This window comes from Mobula hypostoma, chromosome 20 (genome assembly GCF_963921235.1).
Source record: "Mobula hypostoma chromosome 20, sMobHyp1.1, whole genome shotgun sequence".
Lineage (NCBI taxonomy): Eukaryota > Metazoa > Chordata > Chondrichthyes > Myliobatiformes > Myliobatidae > Mobula > Mobula hypostoma.
The window spans coordinates 48,019,646-48,037,970 of record NC_086116.1 but is presented as its reverse complement, the minus strand read 5'-3'; the positions used below and the strand labels follow the sequence as shown (position 1 = coordinate 48,037,970).

The window sequence follows — 18,325 nt, the reverse complement described above, 5'->3', positions numbered from 1 at the left end:
ACAGGTCAAATCTTCTTAAGACATGTTCCTTTAAGTTCCTGGGTATCAACATTTGGAGGATCTGTCCTGGGCCCAGCAATTATCAAGAAGGCACGCCAGTGGGTCTTCTTCTTTAGGAGTTGAGGAGATTTGGTATGACCCCAACAACTCTTGCAGTGTAGGAGTACTCTTACAGATGCACTCTTATGAATGTACAGTGCAGAATATTCTGACTAGATGCATCACACCCTGATATGGATCACAGGATTGCAAGAGATGGTAGAGGATTATAGATTTAACTGTGAAGCCACAGCACAATCCTCCCTACCATCAAGGATGTGTGCAAGAGATGGTGCCTCAAGAGCATCCATTGTTCATCCATAACATCCATGGTGGCATCCCTTATTTAGGACCCTTGACATCAGGGACATGACTACCATCTGAAGAATCGCACTCAGTGATGCTGCACTGCCCTCTGCCATTAGATTTCTGAGCAGTCCATGAACACAACGTCGCTATTCCTTTCTTTTTGCATTAATTATTTGCAGTGGCTTCCGGTTAATTGGGCCATCGGTTAATTGAGACAGCTGTTTATTTGGGGGAACTTCTAAAGAACAAAAACTAATAAAAAAATAGATTTGATTTGCTTTGTTTATTTGGGACACTATGCCACTTAATTGGAGTAAGAGATGGTTTGCAAAAAATATTTATTAATTTATTGAGATACAGTGTGGAATAGGCCTTTCCGGTCCTTCGAGCCTGCCACCAGACAACCGCTGATTTAACCATAGGCTAATCACAAGATAGTTTACAATGACCAATTAACCTACCAACCGGAACATCTTTGGACTGTGGGAGGAAGCAGGAGCACCTGGAGGAAACCTCCACAGTGGTGTGGAGAACATACAGACTCCTGACAATCAGTACTGGGAACAGTTTCCAACTAGCGACAGTGATGTGGACTTGTGCGGCCATTAGACATTACACCATGCTGAGAGCAAACAGTTTTTCAATAGCATCAGTTTTGTGCGTTTGTGTTCAAAAAGCAGTGTTTTTTGTCACTGATAGTTGCTGAGAAATAAGTAGGAAGATGATTTGGAACTGTCTTGCTCACTGTGGTTTCAAGCATTTGGGTTTGGAGATGCCAGAAGCAGCCGGGAGTGAAACTGAAACGATTTCACTACTTCAACAAGTTAAAAATTATGAAGAATTTGAAGCTATCTTGAATGCTACAATGAAAATGAAGATTTGGAGGACGTAATTGTTGATAGCATTGTATGAAGGCTGTACATTATCTGCAGTAGGAGTCTACATTGATTTTGTTTACTTACAGTCAATCATAAGAATACAACAGATGAATTTCTCCATTGATAACTATAAAGAACTAATACACAGTTTTATAATACTGTAGTGGTATTGATAGTGTTCTAATTTGTTCTGATTTCATTTAAATACATAAATCATTACTCAGTTAAACAGTAGTTTATCTTTTTTTTATACCTTTTATCTATTTCCATGAAACTGGTTACTGGGCAGCGGCTTAATTGGGTTGAAATGTACTGGTCCTGATTTTTAACCACAATCTACTGTAATTTGCAGTAATTTTATGTCTTTGAACTCTAGTGATGCCAGAAAGCAAGACAATGAGAATAAACCTGATTCTGATTATTTGGAAAAAGCAATGGATATAGTTTAAATTACTTTTCCATTATACATGGCCCAAGGTAGAGCCGTCATGTAAAGTTAAGGGGGAGAAAACACCCTTGTAAATGGATGATATTTGTGCAAGGCGTATTTGGTAAATATGATTAACCATTAAAGTTTGGTGTAGGAAAATACTAGATGTTATTTTGGTACTAAAGGAAACAGATCTGACTTTTCATCAGGAAGCCACTAGAAAACAAGGAAGAAGTTTAATGAATAATTTAGAGGGTCTAAGATGGAAATTGTGAAATATGGAACATGCTGCAGGAAAAGGAGTACAACAAAATGATAAGTGAATGTTTGGTCAAAAGTTTCTTTATCTTAATGTTTGGATAGGTAGGTTTTTGACAACAGTTGTAAAGGAAAAGTTAAAATCTAAATTGCTGAAAAGGTGACTAGTCCAGCTTTTGAACAGAAAATCACGATCTGATAAGTGCAAAAAAAATAAGGTGTTACTGCTACAGTGTGTCAACTAAATACAGTAATGCACAACCGGACAGCTATATGTAGCATGTTGCATAACAATAATGGACTGATAAGCATTGGTCAACAACAGATTAATGTTATGATTTGGATTACGTGTACTGAAAGTCATTCTTTATAGTTGTATGCAGACTTCTTGATGTGATGTCATGCTCTCAAACTTTCTATGCAGCTGAGGAATGAACAATGTCATTGGTAAACTTTAAAATAATATTTCATGTGACTGGTGTTTACCTGACTTATGACTTGCTTCAAAATTAACGTTGAGCTTAAAATAACTTCCTTTGTCATAAGGATTATGAAAAGCTAGAGTGGAATTTCTCTGCAGTTTAGTTGATGCTTGAGAATTGCCATATAAATCTCCAGATATTGAGACATAACATTGATAGTTTCAACATTATTAGAGAAGAATTTACTTTTGTTTTTAATATTTCCCTTGAGAGTTTTTTGGAATTTGACCTTTCCATTTTTCTGTTTATTGGAAAAGTGTTTAGTTCTATTCTTGAGCCTCCTGTTCAGAGTACATTGGAATTTGACGCTCTGCAGACTTTTTTGTCCATTTATGCCATATGATCAATTTTAAAAGTGTTGGATGGAGACTAAAACAGCATTTTTTTTTGACTGCATCACAGTGATTTCTTGAATGATAAAGCATTTTGAAGGAGTGCTCACATTTCAGAATATAGCTCTTTAAATTCATCTCATGCTATATTCCAATAAGGTCTCCTGTCAGGAAATGTTTGAAGAATTTATTGTCTAATTATATGTAAATTGATATTGCTCACTTACTGATATTCGTAAATCGTGTAGCCTGGTTTAAAAATAAAAAAATCACTTTGAAAACCCGCAGATGTAGTACCTTTGAAACTCTCTCTGCCCCAATCCCGGCCTTATCATCAAACCCACATATGGAGGGTGGGGTTATGCTGCTGTAGTCTGCTGAGGCCAGGTGGCAACTCTCAGACACTTCCTGTTACTTACGTCTTGAAGAGATCACTGTGGGACCATTAGGTGATTGTCTCCTGCATCATCACCAACCTCATCAACAATGGAGATCTCCCATCTACTGCCACCAACCTTGCGGTTTCCTTACCACACACTGCTCGTTTCTACCTCATACCCAAGATCTACAAACCTGACTGTTCGGGTAGGCACATTGTTTCTGCCTGCTCCTGCCCCACTGAACTTGTGTCTGCGTACCTGGACTATATTCTAACCCCCTTGGCTCAGTCCCTTCCCACCTACATCTGCAACACTTCACATACCCTGGATCTCCTCACTAACGTTCAGATCCCTGGTAACACACAGTCCTGATGAAGGGTCTCGGCCTAAATCGTTGACTCTTTATTCCATTCCATAGATGCTGCCTGACCTGCTGAATACCTCCAACATTTTGTGTGTGTTACCCTGGATGTTCAGTATTTGCAGAATCTCTTACGTTTTAGTTCCCTGGCCTTGGTTGCCTCATTTTCACTATGGATATCCAAACCCTGTACACTTCTATCCCCCATCAAGTACGGCCTAAAGCTCTCTGCTTCTTTCTAGACAACAGACCTAACTAGTTCCCCTCCGCCACCACCCTTCTACGTCTGGCGGAACTGGTCCTCACACTCAACAATTTCTCTTTCAGCTCCTCTCACTTTCTCCAAATCCAAGCTGTAGCCATGGGCACCTGCATGGGCCCCAGCTAAGCCTACCTTTTCATTGGCTACATGGAACAGTCCATTTTCCGGATCTTCACTGGTAATTAATGCTTTCTGTGCTGCATTGACAACTTCATTGGTGCTGCTTTATGCTGAGCTCATCAATTTCATCTAAATTACACCCTGCCCTTAAATCCACTTGGTCCATTTCTAACATCTTTCTCCCCTCTTGTGATCTCTCTGTCTCCACCTCTGGAGTCAGACTGTTTATTGATATAGTTTTAATCCGATTGACTCTCTTAGCTATCTTGACTATACTTCTTCCCATCCTGTCACCTGTTTAAAAAAAAAATGCCATTCCCTTTTCTCAGTTCCTCCATCTCCACTGCATATGTTCCCTGGATGAAGCTTTCCTTCCCAGAACATCAGGGATGTCCTCTTCCTTCAAAGAACAGGCTTTTCCTTCCTCCACCATTGATGCTACCCTCACCCACATTTTGTCCATTTCCCAGACATCTGCCCTCAACCCTGAGAGTGGCCTCAACGTGGCAGTAGAGTCCATGCACTGACATGCTGGAATGGGAATGGGTTTTTGGAATTAAAATGGTTGGCTACTGGGAAATCCTGTTTGTTGCAGACGGCATGAAGGTGCTGAACAAAGTGGTCCCCAAATCTACATCAGGTTGGGCGGTGCAACGAGACTTGGGTGTCATTGTACACTAGTCATTGAAAGTGGGCATGCAGGTACAGCAAGCAGTGAAAAAGGTGAATGGTATGCTGGCATTCATAGCAAAAGGATTCGAGTACAGAAGCAGGGAGGTACTACTGCAGTTGTACAAGGCCTTGGTGAGACCACACCTGGAGTATTGTGTGCAGTTTTGGTCCGCTAATCTGAGGAAAGACAATCTTGCCATAGAGAGAGTACAAAGAAAGTTCACCAGATTGATTCCTGGGATGGCAGGACTTTCATATGGTGAAAGACTGGATCGGCTAGGCTTATACTCTCTGGAATTCAGAAGATTGAGGGGGGATTTTATTGAAACGTATAAAATTCTAAAAGGATTGGATAGGCTAGATGTAGGAAGATTGTTCCCGATGTTGGGGAAGTCCAGAACGAGGGATCACAGATTGAGGATAAAGGGGAAGCCTTTTAGGACCGAGATGAGGAAAAACTTCTTCACACAGAGAGTGATGAATCTGTGGAATTCTCTGCCACAGGAAACAGTTGAGGCCAGTTCATTGGCTATACTTAAGAGGGAGTTAGTTATGGCCCTTGTGGCTAAAGGGATTGGGGGTATGGAGGTATGGGGTATATTGCATACTGAATGGCGGTGCAGGCTCGAAGGGCCGAATGGCCTACTCCTGCACCTATTTTCTATGTTTCTAACCCATCTTCCTGCTGCCTTAACAGGGATAGAGTTCCTCTCGTCCTTGCCTATCACCCCATGAGCCTGCGCATCCTGCACATCATTCTCCACAACTTCTGCCATCTTCAATGGAATCCTACCAAATGTATCTTTATCTCCCCCAACAATCTGCTTTCCTCAGGGATTGCTTTCTCTGTGATACACCTCGTCCATTTGTCCCTCCCCACAGATCTCTTTCCTGGCACTTATTGCTCTCCCCTCAACACTATTCAGGCCCCAAATAGTCCTTCTGACGCAACACTTCACCTACGAGTCTGTCCAGGTCATCTACTGTGCTTCTGGTGTGGTCTTCTCTACAATAGGGAGACCTGATGTAGATTTGGGGACCACTTTGTTCAGCATCTTCATGCCATCTGCAACAAACAGGATTTCCCGGTAGCCAACCATTTTAATTCCAAAAACCCATTCCCATTCCAGCATGTCAATGCATGGACTCTACTGCCAAGTTGAGGCCACTCTCAGTTTGGAGGAGCAACACCTCTTATTCTGTATGGGTAGCCTCCAACGTAATGGCATTAACATTGATTTCTCTAACTCTAACTCCCTCCTTCCCCTTCTCTCTTTTTCTATTCCCATTCTGGCTCCCCTCTTACCCTTTCTGTTCTCCTCACCTGCCCATTACTTCCCTTGGGTTCCCTTTCTCCTTCCCTTTCTTCCATGGTCCACTCTCCTCTCCTATCAGATTCCTTCTCCTCCAACCCTTTACCTTTTGCACTGATCACCTCTCAGCTTCTCACTTTTTCCTCCCTCTTGCACCCACCTACCTTCCCACTCACCTGGTTCACCTATCACCTTCTAGCTTGTATTCCTTCCCCTTCCCCCCACCACCTTATTCTGGCTTCTTCCCCCTTCCTTTCCAGTCCTGATGAAGGGTTTCAGGCCCAAAATCATGACTCTGTATCCCTTTCCATAGATACTGCCTGACCTGTTGAGTTCCTCCAGCATTTTGAAAACAGCATTACCGTGTAGCTAGGAGTTTGCATAACCCAGCCTTCAGCAATTTTGTGCCATTTCTGGTGCTTTGGAATCTACTGGGAAAATTGTGCACTGATTTTCGAATCATATTTTCATTTGCTCCAGCACTGTTTTGATGGGCTGAAACTGTTGCAAATGATTAACATTATTAACATTTATGCAACTTTCAAATGCAGCGTTTGAAAAAACATTGATGTTCTGTAAGTAAATTAGAAATCATTTTTCACTAACCCTTTCCTCAGAAACCCTGTACTATAGATAAAAGCTCAGTACTAAAACTTAATTTTTTTTTTTGTCCTTGATGAGATCTCTGACCTAAATTCAGATTCATATTACTTTTGAAAAAGTTAGACCTTCAGTGCTAAATGTTGGGGTTATCTTTACTTTCGGCCTTGATCATTTTGGTGGCAGCTGTTAATCTTACCACATTTCAGTTTTCTGTAGATTGCTGAACTGAGGAGTTTGCTAGGACATACATTGAAAGGGAGAGAAGTTTCTAAAGAGATTGATATATCAGGTATAGTTATTTGTTTGGATTGCACACTTCTGTGAAGTGAAGACATTTGTCTTCACAGAGAGCTTTGTGGTAAAGCCTGCCAGATGTATCTGCCCGTGAATAAAAAGAAGATACTTCCAAAGGCACTAATTCTTCGCCTTTTCACATAGTTTTCTGACTTGCTTGTCAAGAAAAGTTGATATCAGTTTGGCAATTTAAATATTTTTCATATTTTAACTATACTGTAACCCATTTATCAGGCCTAATTTGTTCAAAACTAGACTGTTCAATTGCAGTTTTTTAATACTGCCTTTTCAAATAAATTAAAGAAAACCCATAATTAAAAGTAACGTGGAAGTTTCTTGCTTTACCTACAGAAGTAACCCAGGGATGTGTTCTTTGATCATTATCATAGTAGAACAGAGAGAAAAAGATTCAAAGATTTGCTCAAAGCTTCTCTAAAGAGAAATAGCCACTCACCACCCCCCACCCCCAACTCCTGACAATCTTTAGTCTGTGACAGATCCAAGTGAAGAATAAACGTTCAGGATGGTATTGAGCACATAGAAGCTGTGCATAAGCAGCAGTTTGTATCACCTTACGCACTATACACACGCATGCCTCATTTGTTGAAGTCTGTGGTTCTCGTATGTGGCTGGTGAGACAACTTGGATCCCACAAACCAGAGTGGCAGCAATTCTCACTCTTGTGGGATAGCCTAAGAAGAGCTATTTCTGTAATGACTTGTTCATTTACTATATTTTACATGGTATTCCAGTGAGAACATTCCCTCAAGATAACTATGAATATAGAATGGATTTAATATTTTCACAAACAGGGTTTGTTCCACTCCATTCCAGATTAAAAATGTTCACCAGCACTGAGAAGTTAGTGTGCTGATGTATATTCCGGTTTTAAAGCAGAGTATTAGTTTGATTTTTTTCTAGTGGACCACGGAATGGATTTGAACAAAATCTAGTTCCTGCAACTGTGGTTTGGTTAAGCCAAGCATGAATTGTTTTATCTAAAGGGATATGGATTGTCACTAGTGTACTAATTTTCTTATGGAAATGCTGTGTCACTCCTGATTCTACATCCCTGTGGGAATATTATTGTTTTCATTGTTTCAGTTGTAGACAAATAATAGTTTATTGCAAAAGATCCAAATGACTTGCTCTTGCAACGAAGAAAATCTTAAGTTAAATGCTAATTTCTGAGCTAAAACTATTGTGCAAAATACTGTCTAAAGTCATTACTTTACAGCAGTAGTTCCAATGATTTGCTGGAAAGTAAGATGTTAATGGAAAATATCTTTAAAACATTAATATAGAATGTCTTCCTACTATAGTATTTTTAATTTATTCCATAACATATAAACAGAAAATTCTGAAGAAAATATGGGTCAGACAGCATGTAGAACGAGAGATTGTTGTTGGTTTCAATTCAGAGGTACTCCATCTGAATTGAGAAAGAGAAAATAAATTAAGCTGGTTGACAGAGAAGGTGGGGCAGGGCTTCAAGTGGAACATAAGGAAATTTCCATGAAATAATGTGGTCATTAATGAGCAGGTGAATTACCTTGTCTGTGTAATGTGTTGCAACTGTTGTGGGGAAAAAGGAAGATAGAAATGACTGGCAGAAATGGCTAGTCTCAATAATAAAAAAGAAAGAGCATGTTACTGAAAGAATTTGGTCTCTCCAACGTAGAGAATGTTTCATTTCGAATCCTGAATGCAGTGCACTAGAGTGGAAGATGTGCAAGTGGGAAGACTGTTTGGGTCCCTTGATGTTGGGAAGGGATGGAGTAAATGGACGAGTATTGCTTCTCCTGAAGTTGTATAGGAAAATGTCGTATGAGGGGAGTGCTAGGCAGGGATGAAAGACCTTCCAAGGGAGTTGTGAGCGGAGTGATGCCTTTGTGTTGGAAAGGAAGGGGAGGAGTCTCTGCATGCCTAGTGGTGGAATCTTGTCAGAGCTGGCGAAATTTGCAAAGTGTGATCCCTGGAATGAGGCAACCAGTGGGATGGAAGGTGATAACCAGTAGTATCTGTTCTTGCTCTAAACAGAAGGAGAAGGAGTTAGACCAAAGGTGTAAGAAATTCTGCTGTGTGCACTTTCCCATGCAACCATAGTCATTTACAATGCCTGTCATTTCATCTCTTCCCTCCCATGGGTCAGGCACTATGTAAGAAATTATCCATTCTTTCCTGGTAAAATAGTGATTCACCTGCACTGCTTTTGTACCATATTACTGCATTTCATTTCACAATGTGGCCTCCTCTATATTGGAGAAACATGGCACAGATTGGGTGATTTGCTTTGTGGGGCACCTGCGCTCAGTTCACTGAAGAAGTCCTGAGTTTGCAGTTCTCTGCCTATTCAGTGCCCCATTCCAGTCCCACTCTGACCTCTCTGTAGCCTCCTGTATTCTTACAGCAAGGCCCAATACAAACTCGAGGAACAACACCTTTTGGGAACACTGCAACTTGCAAGATTCCCCATTCCCTTATCTAGTATATTCTGTATTGCTTCAGATTTCCACCATCTGTAGTTATTAAATTTTCAGATTTTTTCTTTGATGTCTTTTTATTATTATTGCATAGTTTGTCATGAGCACGATGCAAGTACATAGTGCTGTGAGAGTTCAAAGTAAATTGATTAACAAAGTACATATACGTCACCATATACAGCCCTGAGATTCATTTTCTTGTGGGCATACTTAATAAATCTGTAATAGAATAACAACCATAATAGAATCAATGAAAGAACACACCAACTTGGGTATTCAACCAGTGTACAAAAGGCACCAAACTATGCAAATATAAAAAGAAAGAAATAATAATAATAAATAAATAGGCAATAAATATCGAGAACATGAGATGAAAAGTCCTTGAAAGTGAGTCCATAGATTGTGCGAACCTTTCAATGAACACTCCAGCCAGTTGATCAGCACAGGTTTTTAGTACTTGGCCAATACTATGTCTGGGCCGAATGCTTTTCGTGGGTTCATCCTCCTGAAGGCTACTCGTACTTCGGCCTCAGAGACCGAAATTACACGATCATCGGGGGTGGGGGGGGGCTGTAGGAGTTTTGGTGGTTCCACCATATTTTGATGGTCAAAGTGAGCACAGAAGGCATTGAGCTCCTCTGGAGGTGACACCCTGTTGTCGTTGATGTTGCTTGATTTAACTTTATAAGAGGTGATAGTAAATTCAAGCCCTGTCACAACTGTTGAGCATCCTTCGTTGATTCAAGTTTAGTCCAGAATTGCCACCTCGCCCATAAATTGGCATTCCAGAGGTCGTATCTGGACCTCTTGTAACTTTCTTGGTCACCAGACTTGAATGCCTCTGATCTGGCCCTCAATAGATTGCGGATCTCATGGTTCATCCAGAGCTTCTGGTTGGGGAAGACTGAATGATTTTGTGGGGACACACTCGTCCACAGCTGCTTTTATAAAGTCCGTGACAGTCATGGTGCATTCACTCAGATCCACAGATTGGTCCTTAAACATGGCATAGCCCACTGACTCGAAGCAATCCTTTAACTGCTTCTCTGCCTCCCACGATCACCTTTGTCCTAATCTCTGGAGCTTTATATCAGAGGATTATAAAGGAGCAAAATACCTGATTTATTCTTATTAGTTTTAATAGCTGCTCTTAATTTCCATTTTGACAAACATACCACAAATTGTTAATCTGAAATTTGGCTTAGTTTGAGAACTTTTTTCTACCTCATCATTGATCATGTGGTTGAGTGTGAACAGTGATGCATCAGCAGAATTAACTGTAGATTACATAAATAGGTAAAAATAGTAGATAGGCTTAGTTGCTTCTTCATGTAATGTAATAGCAATTTTAGTTGTATTTTCATTTTTATTTGCACTTAATATTAGTTTTAAAAGTATTACTTACCAGACAACAATAGAGTGAACTTGTACAAAAGAGCTTAGTTTTTACATTTTATTTTGAACTCCTAAATCTATTTTGTATAGTCTTTTGCATCCTGTTATGGAAACATTTTTTAATATGTTTTATCTGCTGTGAAATACTCTTAATTTTTAATGAATTTGCCATGGCAGAGCATGAACCAGGACATGTACTATAATTATCTAAAATGCTATTTTATTATGCTGCTGTTTTGTTTTAATTAATGTAATTTTCTTTTCATGATGGAGGATTTTGTGAGCCTCTTTAGCTTATCACCAATTCATAATGAGAATGGTAGGACTATATTTTAGGATTATTATATGATAATGGAAACGTTTCTTCAACTGTAATAATTTGATTTTGGGTTGATTTCTTTCTGAAAGATATTCACAAGATCATAGACACATTTTAATAAAACTGTGGCACAAGCTGTAATGTTATTTTACTGAAGAAAATTGTTAATAACTGCTCTGAAAATACGAAGTAAAATCTCCTTGTTAAATTTTACGTTACTTTGTTCTGTATCTTGAGGCAGTGCCACAGGATAGATACAAGACATTTGCAGTCCTTCTTACAAGATTATGAATGTTGGTGATGTATTAAAATCAGAGTTCATTATGTTTAGAAACCATTTACTGTGAAGATGAACTTTGTGGGCTGGTGTGTGAAAATTTTTAAATGATCTATTTTCACTTGGGTCCTGAAGAAGGGCCTTGGCCTGAAATGTCGACTGTTTTCTCTTTTCCATAGATGCTGCCTGATCTGTCGAGTTCCTCTAGCGCTTTGTGTGTGTTATTTTCAGTTTTGTTTGTTTGTTCGGTTTATGCTGAATATAGTGAGGTAGTCTTTCTGTTAAGGGAATAACTGAGTTTGTGCTGTGGAAGTACATGACTAATACCTTAGCAATGAGTTTTTCTTTGCCAGTTCTTGCACTCTAAGTTTACATCTTATTAAATGCTGATTTATGTTAGTGTCTGGCTTTTTGTTTATTAGTAGGTGCCTCAGATTGTACAATATAAGGTTCAATTATTATATTTAAATAGAAAACAGTTTTCTCATTCCTTTTGGCCACCTTTCCTTCCTCCGTGTCTGTTGGTTTTCTATCGCACATACTTGCTAGTCCTTTAGTTCAATTTTTCTCCTCCTGCTCTTAGACATGCTAATTTTGTCAGACATGCTGACGGTGTGCTTTTTCCTCTGTGGGCTATGCTACTGATGGTTCCGTCAGATTTTGGCATTGATTTTTTTTTAGTGTGTTGCATGTGTTTCTCCCTGGGCTTGTTTTTCTAGTATTTACTCTTTGTGGAAATTTGCACTGTAGGCTCATTTGTCAGCAAATAATGAGCCAAAACAAAAGTCATCATCAATAGGTAATCTTTTAGTGGTTAACTTCTCATGTGCTGTACTGAGTAATGGTGTTGAACAAACATGTTGTTCAGGTTGTTCAACTATCTGAGCATTGAATTTAATACTTTTTTTTAGAAAAAGAACTATTTTGTTGCTTTTATGTAAGCAGAAGAGTGAAAACTGAAGATGGTAGATAATTAGTGGTGGTTTAAAGAAGTTGTTTCTAACCAATTAGATTTTGATATTTTAGTTTTAGACATCAGTTTCTTCATAAGCTAATAATTCAAAGAAATTATCGCATTCAACTCTGCTGTGTCTTGTCATTGATATTTTTGTATACGTATTAGTATTTAGCTAGGAGAATGTCATTGTAAGTTATTGGCAGGTAGGTGGCTGCTTAAGAACCAAAGGAATTACTGTGATTGATTGGGAGCTCCATCAGTTTTCTGTTTTGCTGTACCATTGAAATGGTTTTGTAATAGGCGTAAATGACATCCTGTGTCACGTAATTCCTTATTTTCCTAACCTGACTACACGTTCTCCATTGCCACCTAATGCTGCCAAGATCTAGCATCGGCTTCCTTGTCCTTGTACATTATGGAGTACAAACTACCTTAGTTATTTCCTCCTGATATGCAGCTAGTTCTCTGATAGAGAATTATCTAAAGTATTCAAAACAGAAGCAGGCTATTTGGTTCAACTAGTCCAACCAGGTGCTTTCTGCTGCATTTGAATAATCTTATCTTTTCTTGTTTATCAACATGTCATCTTTCTTTTTCAAGCACAGATCTAACTTCAATAGGTCAATACTATTTACGTTAATTGCTCCCATTGTAAGAAATTCCATTAGAGGTTAGAGAGATTACTCTGAATTGCATATTCTATTAATGGCATCTGTCTTTTCAAGAGGAGTGCCAGCATTTTCTTTCTTTCCTGATCATTTGCACTTCACTGAGTGACAGCTGCTTTCAGTTGTTCTGATATTATAGAATGGGCTTTTTTTAAGACCATAAAACATAGGAGCAGAATTAGGCCATTTGGCCCATCGAGTCTACTCTGCAATTTCATTAAGGCTGATCTGTTTCCCTCTCAACCCCATTCTCCTGCCTTCTCCCTGTAACCTTTCACGCCCTGATTAATCAAGAATGTATCAACATCCACCTTAAGTACACCCAATGACTTGGTCTCTGCAGCTGCCTGTGGCAATAAATTGCACAGATTCACCACTCTCTGGCTGAAGAAATTCCTCCTCATCTCTGTTCTAAATGGACGTCCCTCTATTCTGAGGTTGTGCCCTCTGATCCTAGACATCCCCACTATAGAAAACTTTCCACATTCACTCTATCTGGGTCTTTCAACATTTGATAGGCTTCAATGAGACCCCTTTTTATTTCATGTACTTTTGTATGTATCTGTTTTCCATTGTACTAGCTCTGTCACCAAACATTTTGGTTATCTGCCTGAATGTTGCACACGGTAGCTGTGTGTCAAATATTATTTGAAAGACAGGAATAGAAAGAGAAACATTTGATTGTATGAGCTTGCTTCAGCATTCCAAAAGAATTGGCTTATCTTTTTTATCAAAATGTTATGTTCCTGCACAAGTCACAGATCCCTTGTTTGTGTTAATACCTAAAATCTCTGTCTTGAATATATTCAGCTACTGAACCTCTACTGTGTTATGTAGGTAGTGAATTCCAAAGATATGCCATTCTCAATGTGAGAACATTTCTTTTTATCTCTGTCCAGAATCACCTAATTTCTAATTTTGTATCCATGACCTTTTTGATTCTAGACATTTGAACAGGGGAAATGTCAACCATAACCCACCAAATGTCAGAAGAGTTTTCTACATTTTTGTGAAATTGCCTAAATTTTTATCTCAAGTAGGCACACATGACTAATTTGCTTTATCTCTTGTCAAATGACAAAGCCACTATCCCAAGGTTGAATTTGATGAACATACAGCACACTCTATTGCAAGTATAGGTGCAATTGTGAAATGATTTTAAACCTTTAAATGTAGTCAAATATTCTATACAGTTGGAAATTACTGTTGCCCAAGTTCAAATTTTAAAAACTTAGACATAACATAGATTATTACATGACCTTAAGTGACACAATGGAACTAAATCAACACCTAGCCATTACTATTGCATGTTTCTTAATCTAATTTCTTTAGCTGTAGTGCAACATTTTGATAGGTAGATATTTAATAATCAGAGTGATGAGGAAGCTCTGGTGCGGGAGAATTTGTTACCAATTCTTGAGTTGGAAAACTCTGGGGGAAAAAAGCAACGCAGCAGACTTTTAACACCGTAAATCGGCAAGTTGCTTGTTTTTGTTGGTCTCCCCTCTTGCTGAGAAAGGGTGACATCTCTGTCCCTTTATTAAGGAGAGAGAGAGAGAGTCTGTGGAATGTCGGATTGTCGGGTGAACGATTAGTTTTTATTGTGCTGCAGATCATGGTCTTTCTTGGGGGCTTTGTTATTGCTTTCTTGGTAGGTGGAGGTTGCTGATGTTTTTTTTAGCTGCAGTAATTGGGGGAGGGTGAGGTCATTGCTTTGCTGCTGCTTGTGTGTGGGAGGGGCTTTGGGGTTCTAACATTTTAAATGTCATTCATTCTTTGGGGCACTACTGTTTTTGTGGATGTCTGTGAAGAACAAGAATTTCAAGTTTTATATTGTATACTATCTCTGATATTAAGTGGAACTATTGAACTATTGAAGATGTACTTCAGTGGTATTTTTAAGAATTGCAAATTTGGATAATTTTTAATGAGGATCTACGAAATAGAGAAATGAAATGCTTCATGGAATGTTGTAACTTTTCTGTTGTAACGTTTCTATTACTTTTAAGATGATTTTTCTAGCTCTAGCGTGAAAGAGGATCTCAACTGTCAATAAGATCTTGGTTAGATCTTTAGCTGCTATATTTTTTCTTGATAATTTAAATTTTTGCTTGGTGTTTGTGCTGAGTAAATTTTGCATATGTGCAAACCCTTTTGTATTCTTGCTGTGGGGCTTCCATTAGGGATACTCCCAATGGAAGGATTAAAACACATTAGAGTGGAGGATCTTCATACAGTAAGAGAAATTGCAAGTATTGTGTTCTCAGTCAGACTAAGTGTTTTCTGTGATGGAATTAGAACCATAGAACACTACAGCACAGAAAACAGGCCATTTGGCCCTTCTAGTCTGTGCTGAAACTTTATTCCGCTAGTTTCCCATTGACCTGCACCCAGTCCATAACCCTCCAGACCTCTCCCATCCATGTATCTATCCAATTTATTCTTAAAAGTTAAGAGTGAGCCCACATTTACCACGTCAGATGGCAGCTCCCACCACTCTCTGAGTGAAGAAGTTCCCCCTAAACCTTTCCCCTTTCACCCTAAAGCCATGTCCTCTGGTATTTATCTCTCCTAATCTAAGTGGAAAGAGCCTACTCGCATTTACTCTGTCTATACCCCTCATAATTTTGTAAACCTCTATCAAATCCCCCCTCATTCTTCTACGCTCCAAGGAATAAAGTCCTAACCTGTTCAATCTTGCCCTGCAACACAACTCCTGAAGACCCGGCAACATCCTAGTAAATCTTCTCTGCACTCTTTCAATCTTCCTGATATCCTTCCTATAGTTAGGTGACCAGAACTGCACACAATACTGCAAATTTGGCCTCACCAATGTCTTATACAACCTCACCATAACACCCCGTCTCCTATAATCAATACTTCGATTTATGAATGTCCAGATGCCAAATCCGCCCTGCTCTGACTATGACTATGAAAAGCCTTCTTTACGACCCTGTCTACCTGTGACGCCACTTTCAGGGAATCATGTATCTGAACTCCCAGATCCCTTTGTTCCTCCGCACTCCTCAGTGCCCTACCATTTACTATGTATGTCCTACCTTGATTTGTCCTTCCAAAATGCAACACCTCACACTTGTCTGCATTAAATTCCATCTGCCATTTTTTGGCCCATTTTTCCAGTTGGTCCAGATCCCTCTGCAAGCTTTGAAAGCCTTCCTCGTTGTCCACAACGCCTCTAATCTTGGTAACATCAACAAACTTGCTGATCCAATTTACTACATTATCATCTAGATCATTGATATAGACAACAAACAACAATGGTCCCAGCACAGATCCTTGAGGCACACCACTAGTCACAGGCCTCCAGTCTGAGAAGCAGTCATCCACTATCACTCTCTGTCTTCTCCCACACAGCCAACTTTGAATTCAGTTTACAACCTCTCCATGGACACCTAGTGAGTGTCTGAACCTTCTGAACTAACCTCCCATTTGGGACCTTGTCAAAGGCCTTACTAAAGTCCATGTAGACAACATCCACAGCCTTTCCTTCATCTACTTTCTTGGTAACCTCCTCGAAAAACTCTACAAGATTCATTAAACACGCTCTACCATGCACAAAGCCATGCTGACTATCCTTATTCGGACCTTGACTGTCCAAATACTTGTATATCTGTTCTCTCAGAACACCTTCCAATAATTTACCTACTACTGATGTCAGGCTCACTGGCCTGTAATTACCTGGTTTACTTTTGGAGCCTTTTTTAAACAACGGAACAACATGAGCTACCCTCCATCCTCTGGCACCGCATCCGTGGCTAAGGACATCTTAAATATTTCTGCCAGGGCCCCTGTAATTTCTACTCTAGTCTCTCTCAAGGTCCGAGGAAATATCATGTCAGGCCCGGGGGATTTATCTACCTTTATTCGCTGTAAGGCAGCAAGCATCTCCTCCTCCTCTTTAATCTCTATATGTTCCATGACACTGCTGCTTGTTTCCCTTCCTTCCATATATGCTATGCCAGCTTCCTGAGTAAATACTGATACAAAACAACTGTTTAAGATCTCCTCCATCTCTTGAGGGTCCACACATAGACGACCACTCTGATCCTCTAGGGGACCCATTTTGTCCCTTACTATCCTTTTACTCTTAATATACTTGTAGAAACCCTTTGGGTTTACCTTCATTATTTTCTGCCAAAGTAACCTCATGTCTTCTTTTTGCCTTCCTGATTTCTTTCTTTAGTATTTTCTTACATTTTCTATACTCTTCAAGTACCTAATTTGTTCCTTGTTGCCTATACCTGTTATACACCTCTCTCTTTTTCTTAACCAGATCGCCAATATCCCTTGAAAACCAAGGTTCCCTATGCCTATTGACTTTGCCTTTAATCCTGGCGGGAACATGCAAACTCTGCACTCTCAAAATTTTCCCTTTGAATGGCCTTCCACTTACTGAACACATCCTTGCCAGAAAACAACTTATCCCAATCCACTCTTCCTAGATCCTTTCTCATTTCCACAAAATTGGCCCTTCTCCAATTTAGAACCTCAACTCGAGGACCAGACCTATCCTTATCCATAATTAACTTGAAACTAATGACATTATGGTCACTGGACCCAAAATGTTCGCCTACACATACTTCTGTCACCTGACCTGTATGGTTCCCTAATAGGGGATCAGGTATTGCATCCTCTCTCGTTAGTACCTCTATATATTGATGTTAAAAACTTTCCTGAACACATTTGACAAATTCCAAGCCATCCAGCCCTTTCACAGTGTGGAAGTCCCAGTCAATATGTGGAAAGTTAAAATCCTTTATTATTACAACTTTCTGTTTCTTACATCGGTCTGCTATCTCTCTACAGATTTGCTCCTCCAATTCTCTCTGACTATTGGGCGGTCTATAATACAACCCTATTAGTGTGGTCACACCTTCCCGTTCCTCAGCTCCACCGATATGGCCTCTGTAGACAAGTCCTCCAGGCTGTCCTGTCTACGCACTGCTGTGATATTTTCCCTGACTAGTCATGCCACTCCTCCCCTTTTCATTCCTCCTCCTCTGTCATGTCTGAAACAAGGGAACCCCGGAACATTAAGCTGCCAGTCCTACCCCTCCTGCAACCAAGTCTCACTAATAGCAATAATGTCGTAATCCCACGTGCCAATCCACGCCCTAAACTCATCTGCCTTACCTACAATACTCCTTGCATTGAAATAGATGCACCTGAGAACATTTCTATCACTACAAACCTTTGATCTCTGTCTGCAGTCCTCGCATGACCTTTATCCTCCTCCACCTCACTATCTGCTCTAACACTCTGGTTCCCCTCCCCCTGCAAATCTGGTTTAAACTCCCCGGAGCAACACTAGCAAACCTACCTGCAAGGATGTTAGTCCCCCTCCAATTCAGGTGCAAACAGTCCTGTGGGAACAGGCCCCACCTTCCCTGGAACAAAGCCCAATTGTCCAGAAACATGAAGCCCTCCCTCCTGAATTATGCTGAATAGTATGTTCAGTCACTTCAGACTAG

The 18,325-nt window shown here is 39.8% G+C and overlaps 1 protein-coding gene across 2 annotated transcripts in view; it reads left to right on the top strand.

Moving 5' to 3' along the window:
* LOC134359209 (protein PHTF2-like) overlaps nucleotides 1-18,325 on the top strand; it is a 90,784-nt gene that overhangs the window by 9,549 nt on the left and 62,910 nt on the right. The window lies entirely within an intron of this gene.